General features: G+C 43.3%; 1 protein-coding gene across 1 annotated transcript in view; it reads left to right on the forward strand.

The window, feature by feature from the left end:
- The first annotated feature begins 1,396 nt into the window (after positions 1-1,396).
- LOC134607876 (serine/threonine-protein kinase 38) overlaps positions 1,397-12,050 on the forward strand; it is a 61,347-nt gene continuing 50,693 nt past the window's right edge. The window contains exon 1 of the mRNA XM_063450458.1: positions 1,397-1,539. The gene's annotated coding sequence lies outside the window, so the exon portion shown is untranslated. The remainder of the gene's footprint in view (positions 1,540-12,050) is intronic.

The raw sequence follows: 12,050 nt of genomic DNA on the forward strand, positions 1-12,050 counted from the left end.
CACATTGTCTTCGGCTGATCATTTCATCATTCCACACGCAATCACAATTAGCCAATGCCACACTTAAGCACACTCAGCGAACTTCATGCAAAGTCACACTCAGCCAACCCCCAAACACAATCAAACCCACGCGAATTCCACACACAATCACAATCTACTTCACAGAGAGCTACGTGGGAGGAATGCAGGGAGGAAGAGGCTGGAGGCAGCATGGAGGCAGAAGAGAGGCTGAAGTGAGCTGCTGCATGCTCACTCTAATCAGCATCAGCCACCATCACCAGGACTCAATCAAGCCATCCTTCTGGACATAAAAGGTAAGCTAACAGGAGGGTGGCTGCAAATACAACATTTTTACCATGTATGTTTATGTGTATCTGTGTGTATCTGAGTGTGCGTGTATATCAAATTGTGTGAATCTGAGTGTGTCTATATGCCAGTGTGTATGTGTCAGTGTGTGTGCATGTGTCTTAATAGTGTGTGTAAATAGTAGCAATATGTTGTTAGATAGTTGTGTTCTGTCATAATAAAATGTTGCTTTTCAACATACATAGGGAACTGCACTCACTCCCATCAATCTGAGCCAGGGTGCAACTAAACAAGGACCAAGCACCAGGTTCCAATGACAATAGCATATAGTATAAAGATGGTTCAGCCACTCCAGGTTCAGAAGAGGCAAATTTATTAGAACCCACAGCAAAGTTTCGACCTTGCGGTCTTTGTCAAGTTCGACAAACACCGCAAGTTCGAAACGTTGCTGTGGGTTCTAATAAATTTACCTTTTCTGAACATGGAGTGCCTTAACCATCTCCATACTATATAATAAAATGTTGTGTCCTCTTTCATACATGTTTGGTGGCTATGTGTATGTGTAGTGGGGGGCGTGTGGTGGCGGCACGCATATAGGAGGCGTGGTGTTGCGGTGTGCGTAGGGGGTTGACGCAGGAGATGGTGTCTGCTATAATTTCCCTTTAAATATACAATTTTAAGAGAATAGGGAGCATCACATCAAGAAGGAAAAAAAAGTTAACACAAGTTATAGGTGATTTTCACTGTTTTATTGAAGGGTGTGACTTCCTTAGTAGTGACAGTAATAGTACAGCACAGTATTATTTAGACTCCATACTCCAAAATGTAATCTGAACAGCAAGATTCACTCTAAACTAGCCACGTGTCTGCCGCTGAGTTGCAGTATTTTATCTTATTCCCTCACTCTCAATTTTTATATTCAGATTTGAATTCAATTAATTTCGATTTGCACTGAATACATGCCCATGCCTCCTTTTTTTCTTTTTTTTTGCCCTAAACAAAAATGGCGCCGCCTTCACGTTAAGGCGCTTCATTCGACGTTCGCGTGATGACGCCATCGCGCACCAGTGGCCAGCTCCAGCCACGGCACTGATGTACTGTAACTTCTTTGAGGCTTGCCTGGTGACTGTTGGACAGGTATTTCCTTGGGTTATTTTCGCATTGCTCGGACTGTGAGTGAGGGCACCGGGCGGCCTCTCGTCCCGTCCGACGGGCCGAGGACACAGCGGGAAGGTGAGGCGGACTGAACTTCTCTTGTTATCTTTACTTGTTAACCTGCTTTTATGGCCCTCCCTTTCAACGGCATGGTTTCCCCCAAGAAATAAAAAAAACCTGCGAGGTGGGCTGTACCAAGCTGACATCATTAAGGGGTGAACTGGCTTTGTGCAAACTGTATATAGAGAGGCCCTGCTATTCCTTATTGACATTGCTGCCCTTTATAAGGAAGTACGTGTCATGCCTGGTGCAACTGTCTCCAACTTTGTGTTTTGTGTGGGTGAGATCTCCTTCCCCTTACTCCTGGCAATGGGGTGTCATATCAAGATAAAGCAATGATGGCTAACCTTCAGGCTGGCTGAGCATTGTTGGGAGTGTAGTTTATATAAACACCAAGAGTGCTAAGGTTCTCCATAACAGGGTCAGGACATGGTCACACACACACACACACACACACACACACACACACACACACACACACACACACACACACACACACACACACACACACACACACACACACACACACACACACACACACACACACACACACACACACACACACACACACACACACACACACACACACACACACACACACACACACACACACACACACACACACACACACACACACACACACACACACACACACACACACACACACACACACACACACACACACACACACACACACACACACACACACACACACACACACACACACACACACACACACACACACACACACACACACACACACACACACACACACACACACACACACACACACACACACACACACACACACGTTACAGTGGTTTCAGCCTGTATTTGCCTTAAATTCTTTCCCCCAGAAATTGCAATTGATGTAAACAGACACACAAAAAAAACAACACTCCTAGTTTGTTCCCAAATAATACTTTAATATTGAAAGAGAGCGGTCACATTGAATGATTTGTGCTACAATAATTGTATATTCGTGTAAATAAATATAATGTAGTAATCATAAAACAATCTAGTCTGGTTTTTTTTTTTTTTTTCTTCTTCTAGTATCAGCGTAGTGTGTTTGGTAGTTAATACCTGGAAGTCACCCTTCACTAGGCACATTAATAAATTTACATATACACTAATACACTCATAGTTTCACAGGATGTGTGTTTAGTATATAGACAATGATTCCTTTGAAAGGTATTAAGGGAAACTGTAATATGACTTAGGCGTTTTGGTAAGAATAGACACGTCTTATCTGATTTGTAAATTCTGTGAATTGTCACCTTAAGAGTGCCTTGGTTGAATATGTAGAAGTGCAGTAAAAAAATAAAAATAAATGTTATTTATATTATGATGTATGAGTCCTTACAAAACAGAATGCAGGTAATTAACACCCAAATTAGGTGTGAGCGCACATTGTTTGGAATGCTGTGAAAACAAAGTTGCAGCTCTGTGTTTTGTCAACAGTTGCAGCTTTTTTTTTTTTATTACTCAAACTTACTGTTCCTCATAATGATAGAGTTGTAAAACTTTACATTGAAATCCGTGAGAAGATTTGTGTATTGGGCTTTATTTCACAATGATATATACCTTCAGTACCATGGTTCAAAAATCCTCAGGTCTGTTGTGCCATTGATTTTGAATGAGTTACATTTTTGGGGATTTATTGTCTTTATGGGACTTGTGACATCGCCTGGACAATATGACAGTTAAATAGTGCCACTGATTGGTGTTTGGAGTTTAGGGGGGGACTGACAGCTGTTTCAGTCTACATTAAAAAGAATAGTTTGATTTTAATGTGTCGTAGTGGTCCTAATTTATTTCGATGGAGCTGGCTTTGACTTCCTTCAAGCATACTTTGATCTTTTCATAGGACATACAGGAGATTTTCTAAGTTTTTTTTTTTTTACATTTAAAGTATGGTTAAAACGTGTAGTATTGGGGTGTTTTAAGATATACTTGAATACAAAATGAATGCCCGTTCACAGTGTTATTTTTGTCCCTATCTGCTGTATTAGGCAATTTTCCTGACTTTAGTTTGGATAACCGCTAGAGTGGACATGCTGTAGGTTCTCTTAATAACTCGTTATTTTATAGAAAAGTAAACTTTATGTTCAGGTAACATATATTTAATGCTATATATTTCTTTTCACAGTACTCAAAGTCCCTGTCATTAAAAAAAACTTTCTATTTAGGTGGGAAAAAAATAAATATATATATATATACATATATATATATATATATATATATATATATATATATATATATATATATATATATATATATATTTTTATTTTCTGACAGTGTTGCAACTCCTTTTGCCTCCCTCTTCACAGCAATCACGGTTTGTTGTAATCTGATAGAAGTTACTTTTTAAAGGAACACTCCAAACACCATAACCACTACAGCACACTGTAGTGGTTATTCTGCCAGTTGAGCAATGCCTTGTGAACTTGATTGTTACATAATTGACTTTTTTTTCTTGGGGTTTGCTGAATGCCTCTCTACTTCTTCCCTTCTGGTACTGAGAGCCGAACGTTAATGCTAAGAATTTCCATTGGCTTTCTTTAGGTAAACCTTTAAGTGTAGGCAAGCTCATTGGCTGAAAGTGTCAACTGATTCCCCTTAGCCAGTGAGTTAAACCCTGTCTTGTAGACAGTTTTTCTGGCTCTTATAGAAAAGTCCCTGACGGACCTCAGCCACTAGACATTCAAAAGTATTTATAACAAAACGCAAACTAAACAATAACATACCTCCCAACATTGGGTGAAAGGAATGCAGGAAGGTTTATGAGCATGGTAGAAGGGGTTGGGATGGGGCAGGCTAACCATAAAAAAGGCACGGTGTCAGGCTGGCATGTGAGCACACTATACTGACTGACTGACTGACTGCTCTAGTGGCTAGTCACAATCAGGGCTGCACGTGTGTAAAGCACACTCTCAGACTCAATGCCCTGAGTTTACATGGCCCAGCGTAAACGCGTCTGATATATTCACACTGATCCTTCTCAGGACAATTTTCTGTTTGTGGGATAAACGTAAATAACTCGGGCGACCGAATATGAGCCCCAAAGCAGAACTGTCCTGCTGAATCCAGGACTGTTGGAAGGTATTCAAAAAGATAAGCAAAAAAATACTAATTTCCTGAAGTTATCAAAACAGACGTGTTAAAACTCCAACTTTTGTCCCCCACAGCTGCGTTGCAAACAAACACATTTCTATGGCTTGCATCAATAATGTTTTCTACATTTTTTTTTTTCTTCATACCTAAAATATCAATCCTTCTTGTTTTCCACATATTTATTTACTCATCTTCACCAACCACATATACACTAATATATTCTTCAGTCTATCATCACTTCCATTCCTCCATCTATATTAACTACCCATTTGTATTTTCACCCCTCTTATTCCCTGATGAATGTCCTTCCCCTAGCAAAAATCCCTACTGTCATCTACCTTTCATTCTTGCTTCAGCAGAGACGTACGTGTTTGTGGCTGGCTGCAGCAGGGCACATCAAGTATCCTAATGCAGATCTCTCTTTTACGGGGGTCTATGCATATCTGTGACATGTCTGGTGGCCTTAGGGTTCTGGCAAAGTACAGGAGTTGTACTTACCTGAAGCTGTCACTTGTGGCTACTGCCATCTTCAGTCTGCACAGCTGATTTAAAGGGAAACTCCAGTGCCAGGAAAACAATCCGTTTTCCTGGCACTACAGGTCCCCTCTCCCTGCCACCTCCCATCCCCGGTAGCTGAAGGGGTGAAAACACCTTCACGTCACTTACCTAAGACCCCGCCGATGTCCCTCGGCAGTGGTTTCAGGTTGGCGTCGCTCCTCCCTGTAATCACGTCAGCCGGCTGAGGTAACCTAATGCGCATGCGCGGCATTGCTGCACATGCGCATTAGGTCTTCCCATAGGAAAGCATTGAAAAAATGTGAGGACGTCCAGCGATGCTCTAGCAAAGAAATTCTTTGCTATAAATGCGGAAGTGCCCTCTAGTGGCTGTCTAGTAGACCGCCACTAGAGGTGGAGTTAACCCTGCAATGTAATTATTGCAGTTTATGAAAACTCTGCAATAATTACAGTTGCAGGGTTAAGAGTAGTGGGAGTTGGCACCCAGACCACTCCAATGAGCAGAAGTGGTCTGGGTGCCTGGAGTGTCCCTTTAAGCTGAATGGATACCCGTTATTTTCAAATGAATCTCATTACTGCATTGTTCAATTTGAAAATAGCTGCAACCAAATTTTGTTGCAGAACCCCCCTCCCCTCCCCAGCAAAACAGACACAGCTAAAGTAAGAGTAGGGTTGGGGTATCATTTATAAGATTGAGAGGTTGGGAGTATCATTGGGGGGATTTTAGAGTTCTAGATGAAAATCTCTATGTATTGGGAGAATGTAGTCAACTGAATGAATCAAATTTATTTTTAGACCAGCTGATTGTGACTAATTTCAATACACAATCGACTAGCAGCATGAAATGAAAGCACAAATTTTGTTGAAATGACCACTTTGTAATTAGTTGAATGTACTACATTTGATTTAGCAGGCAGTGGAACAGCATTTGGAATTTAATGAATGAACCACAATACATAAACCTTTGACATACCATTGCATTACCTTCCCAGACCCTACTTTTACCAATGATTGTAAATTAAGTTATTTCTTTACTAATTCTGCAAAAACTATGAAGTTGAAGTGAACACACAGAAATATATATATATATATATATTTCTGAAACCTGATCTGTGCTACTACTGTACAAAACCCCATATTGTATTCCACTACATCATCTTTTGCATACAACACTACCAATGTTCGCCACTACTCTGTGAAACTCCATATAAGCGACCTAATGATTTCAGTTTTTCCCATTACAACTTTTTTCACAAAGTTTGTAGTATTCATTTTTACAATATTGCATATCCATTCTATTGTGTGTGTGTGTGGCAAAACCAACCTCGCCACTGGGCATTGGAGAAGACTGATTGTCAACCTCCTGCCATGTGACTATGGCCCCTGGGATGTATTGCCCTTTAAGGAACTGATTTGGGGCTTATGGACTTGTATTGGACTGTGTATGGCCCTTTAATAACTGTATTTGGGCATAGTGGATTTTTATTGTGCTGTTTCTGGCCCTTTAAGTACTTTGGGAAAGGACCTGCAGTTTTGGCATGGCACTTAGGATGCAATCGAAGTGGCCGCCATTAGAAAACCAAACACGTGGCAGCGGCCATTTTGATTCATTCGAATGCATTTAGCGGTGTGTGCAGTCAAACTCATGGAACTAAAATCGGTTACAGAACGTCACGAAAAAACCGCTAAAGTTTTATCTTCCCTGGAACTAATGCATTCGACAGTTCGAATGGTTGTCGTTCGTCTGTTTAAACTGACTTTAACATGGGAAATAGACCGGCCGCACAGCCTGATTCTCTGGAACTGTTTTGGGCATGAAAATGTGCTTGCGGTCGGTCAAAGGTGACTTTTATATAAATCTCCCGAACGGCTTTGAATGATTTTTGGGTATGTTTGTATTTGAAATATGCTGATTAATAATATGTGACTAGAGGTGTCCCGAACGGTTCGCTGGCGAATAGTTCCTGGCGAACATAGCTTGTTCGCCATGGACGGCAAACATATGCGATGTTCGGTCCGCCCCCTATTCGTCATCATTGAGTAAACTTTTACCCTGTACCTCACAGTCAGCAGACACATTCCAGCCAATCAGCAGCAGACCCTCCCCCCAGACCCTCCCACCTCCTAGATAGCATACAATTTAGATTAATTCTGAAGCTGCATTCTTTTTTTTTTTTTTTTTTTTTTTATAATTCTTTTTTTTTTTTTTTTAGACCGAAGTGTGTTATATTTGAGCATGCTAGGCTGAACGTGCGTATATCATGGCTAGTTGCACTGAGGGTATGAGTATATAGCAGTACATTGTTGTGAAAGATGGCTGTCTTGTTTAGGGTGTAGCTTGCACGTTATCAACTGTGTATTTATATCAGCAGCTCCACCACTAGTTATAAATCAAGTGTGAGTCGCCCCATGAGATGAGACTAGTGCAGTGTTTCCCAACCCAGTCCTCAAGGCACACCTACCTACCAGTCCAGGATTTAGGGGTGACCCAGTTGTGTCTAAGGTGTTTTTTCTTTTTTTTTCTCTAAAAACACCTTAGACAAAACTGGGTAATCCTTAAATCCTGGACTGGTAGGTGTGCCTTGAGGACTGGGTTGGGAAACACTGGACTAGTGAATAACATAATACATGAACAGTTAAGGTAAAGGCATGTAAGGAACTACGACAATAAACTCTTTAGGAGGTGAAATAATGACATGTTTAAACGCTTGCTACTTTACGATTAGTTAATGTGCAGAGAGCAGTTCATGTGATCAAAGGCATGGTGTGGAGGATCGGCTATAGTGGGACATGCTTGGCAGGCTGCTGTTTACGGATTGTGCTCATCCGATCCCTTCTGGGCGCCAGGTGCAGACCCTGGGAGTCCCTGATACCTGGAACAACAAAGGCAAGTCTCTGGCTGAGTGCCGGGTTCGCGGCTTGAGGTGGTGGAAGCTTGTTTTGTCGGGTGGTCGGATCTGCACCGGTGGTGCTTCACGTCCGATGCGGGATTGTGGTGGCTTAAGGTGGAGGTGAGTGCTTGACGTGGGGCAGGCTCTTTATTTCTGTTTGTGCCTCCGGTCCCGTCTTCAACGCCTTTTGCGTTGGTGGATTTTAATGGGGACTGCTTCGCTTAGCTGTGGTGGAGCTTGTTGAGGCTGTGGTGGAGCTTGTTGGGGGATTCCTGCTTGTTATTTGCTTCCAAAATTGATTAAAGAGTCTGTCCAGCTTAGACTCAATATCCTGCCATGCTTTGCTGGTACCAGGAGGACACGCGGCTGCCGCCATATTGGGAGAGTCGCAGATGAGTATGTCAGCCTGGGCGGCTGTGCTCTGTGCGTCCCATTAGCTCCAGACAGCCTCTCAGGGGTGGACCGGGATAACCCCCACCGGTCCGAGGGGGGGGGGGGGGGGAGGGGTAACGGAGCTCTGCCGGGAAGTAGCTGCTCCTGGGCATCCCAAGATCGGGAGATCGGCCGCCTCTCCCGCCCGGTGAGCACCAGGCCACACTTGCCACGCGGAGGTAAGGAAGACTCTGTCGAGTTGCTGACCGCTATTAAGCATGTCGGGTCGGTCAGGTAGGAGCAACATTGCTGGGTCATCCCCTTCTGGGGTGAAATTTGCTTGTTGATAGCTGCTTAAAGTGAGATATTGAGGGAGCTCACACGAAGTGCGTCTTTCCTCCATGACAGCTAGGCCCCGCCCCCCGGAAGCTGCATTCTTAGTGAGAGGAGGGACAGTGTAGCGGTTGCTGATTTAATAGGGAAACCGATAGCTAGGCTAGTGTATTCAGTGTCCACTACAGTCCTGAAGGACTCATCTGATCTCTGCTGTAAGGACAGCACCCCAAAAAGCCCTTTTTAGGGCTAGAACATCAGTCTGCTTTTTCTTTTTTTTTTTTTTTCCTGTGTAATCTAATTGCAGTTGCCTGCCTGCCAGCGTGTGTGTCAGGCTCACAGCGTATACTGTGCCCACTTGCCCAGTGCCACCATTCATATCTGGTGTCACAATAGCTTGCATTTAAAAAAAAAAAGCATTTTTTGACTGTGAAATAATAGCAGTCAGTTTCCTTCACACCTGCCAGGGCACAGTGTCACACCAGTGCAACTCATATCTGGTGTAACAGTAGTGTACATTTAAAAAAAATAATACAGGGGGCTTGTTGTCACCTTTCGGGGACCCTTGGTGTTGTACGTGGCTGGGTGGAGGAAGAGACCTTCAATGACATCAGTGAGGACAAGGAACGGGACATGGCTAGCTTGGTATCCAACCTTGTGCAAATTGGGAGTTGTCGGTTGTGCAAATGGACTGTTTGCGGTTGTTTGCGGTGCGTTAAACGGGGAGTTTGGTCTGTCACTGTGAAGCGGGCGTAACCCTTACACTACCTGATCTATACAACATCATACCTGATGTTTTAAAGCACGTTATTCCAAACAATTTAGGAATGTTAGGTGATTTATGCCCTTTATGGATTAAAACCAGACTGCATGAACTATGTAATTTTCCATGGGAGTTTTGCCATGGATCCCCCTCCGGCATGCCACAGTCCAGGTGTTAGTCCCCTTAAAACAACTTTTCCAGAAAGAGTCCCTGTGGGTTTTAAAATTCGCCTGCCTATTGAAGTCTATGGCGGTTCGCCCATTCGCGAACATTTGCGGAAGTTCGTGTTCGCCGTTCGCGAACGGAAAATTTTATGCTCGCGACATCTCTATATGTGACTTTTATTAACATTGGATGTATAGTTTTAGAGTTATAAAAGTTGGGTGAAAAGTGTGTTTTAAACTGTACATCTAATTGTGTTGCCTCCCAGGCTAAGGTGAGGAGATGTGTGTAATTGGGTAATTCATAATTGTCTGTGGGCGTCTCCCTTGCACGGGAGAATTGCATAAAAGCAGAGTGTGTCATTAAGAAACTGAGTTCTACTTCACCCTCAATTTGGAGTGCTGTTTCTTATTGGGGGAATAGGCTACAAGGGATTGCTATGCTTGTCATACTCCCTTGCTAAATCACTAATAAGCTCTTGTAAGAGCTTGTTCCTGCCTTGCTTTCTGAAAGGAGTCTATGGTGGTTATGGTGTCTGCTGCAGTGCTTGGAGTCCTCAGGAAGCGCTAGGAGCATCCTTCAACGGAGGTACCCAGTCGGGGTGCCAGGTGATCCGTTACAGTATGCTTTTACAAAAGAAAATTTAAATAAAAACAAAAAAAATCATGTGTCCCATTGAAATAAAATTATTTTAGTTGTACTCGGCAACATCTCCTGAGTACAGTACCACATTTGTATAACTTTGCAAAGTACCAGACTAAATCCTTAAAGGGACACTCCAGGCACCCAGACCACTTCTGCTCATTGGAGTGGTCTGGGTGCCAACTCCCACTACTCCTAACCCTGCAAGTGTAATTATTGCAGTTTTTTTTTATAAACTGCAATAATTACCTTGCAGGGTTAACTCCACCTCTAGTGGCTGTCTACTAGACAGCCACTAGAGGTCACTTCCTGGTTTGTAGTAAGGATTTTCCTTGCTAGAGCGTCGCTGGACGTCCTCACGCTGTGTGATGACCTCCAGCGTCGCTCAAATCCCCATAGGAAAGCATTGAAATTTGTTTTCAATGCTTTCCTATGGGGAGCGCTAATGCGCATGCGTGGATTTGCCGTGCATGCACATTAGGTCTCCTCGGCCGGTGGGCGGAATCAGTCTCGCCCACCGGCCGACGGAATCACAGGGAGGAGCGGCGCGGAGGAGGAGGCAGCGACGAGGGACATCGCCGCTGCCTCAGGTAAGTGACTGACTGAAGGGGTTTTCACCCCTTCAGTAACTGGGGATTGGTGGGTGGGAGGGAGAGGGACCCTCCAGTGCCAGGAAAACTGATTGTTTTCCTGGCACTGGAGTTTCCCTTTAATCCTATACCTAACCCTAAATCTAATGGTAAACCCTTAATCAGAAACCATACCATAATTCTATGCCTAAGACACATTCAGCTGCAGTGTGCTCTATAGATTTAAATGACTATATGCAATGCTGACTTTAAGCACTGTGTGCAGCTCATCAAAAAGTCTGGGACCACTAAAAATAACCCCAGCTGACAGAGGGGAGCCTCAGGTGTCTATTAATTTAACCCTGTTCACACTGCATTATAACAATGGGAATTTAATTTTACATTTAAATCCCTGATTGGAGCACTCACTTTGAGCTCTGCAAACAGATCATAGCTCAGTCTGGGGACACTAATTCTGGCCCAAGCTGATAAAGAGGGGGCCTTCAGGTGTCAAAAGGTAACCAGGATTCATTGATACCAGCAGGGTTTAAATCCTTGCTGGTACTTTTTCCACAACGGTCTTTGCCATCACTGGGCATTAAAGCCCTGCTTTGTATGATGGCATAGACCGTCATGTGGTCCTTAAGTAGTTAAAAGACTTATACTACATATATATTGTTTGTTTAATGTAGCTGTTTACACCGATCAGCCACATCACTAAACCATTGATTATATTATTGCAATAGTGCCTGTCAAAGGGTGCGATATAGTTGTCAGAAAGTGAGTAGTCCTTGAATTTCATGTGTTGGATGCAGGAACAATGCAATGCAAGCGAAAAGATCTGAGTGACTTGGACAAGGGACTTGGCTAGATTACTGGATGAGAGCATCTACAAAATGTAGTCTTCTTCTGTGTTCCTGGTATGCAATGGGTAGTACCTACCAAAAGTAAAGCAAAGAAGGACAACTGGAGAACTGGTGTCGGGGTCATGGGCGCACAAGTCTCATAGATGCACTTGGGGAGTGAAGGCTAGCCCGTCTGGTCTGATTACACAGAAGAGCTACTGTAGTTCAAATTGCTGAGAAACATAATGCTGGCCACGATAGAAAGGTGTCGTAATACACGGTGCATCACGTTTTGCTGCGTACTGGGCTGCGTAGCCACAGA

This window comes from Pelobates fuscus, chromosome 1 (assembly GCF_036172605.1).
Source record: "Pelobates fuscus isolate aPelFus1 chromosome 1, aPelFus1.pri, whole genome shotgun sequence".
NCBI lineage: Eukaryota > Metazoa > Chordata > Amphibia > Anura > Pelobatidae > Pelobates > Pelobates fuscus.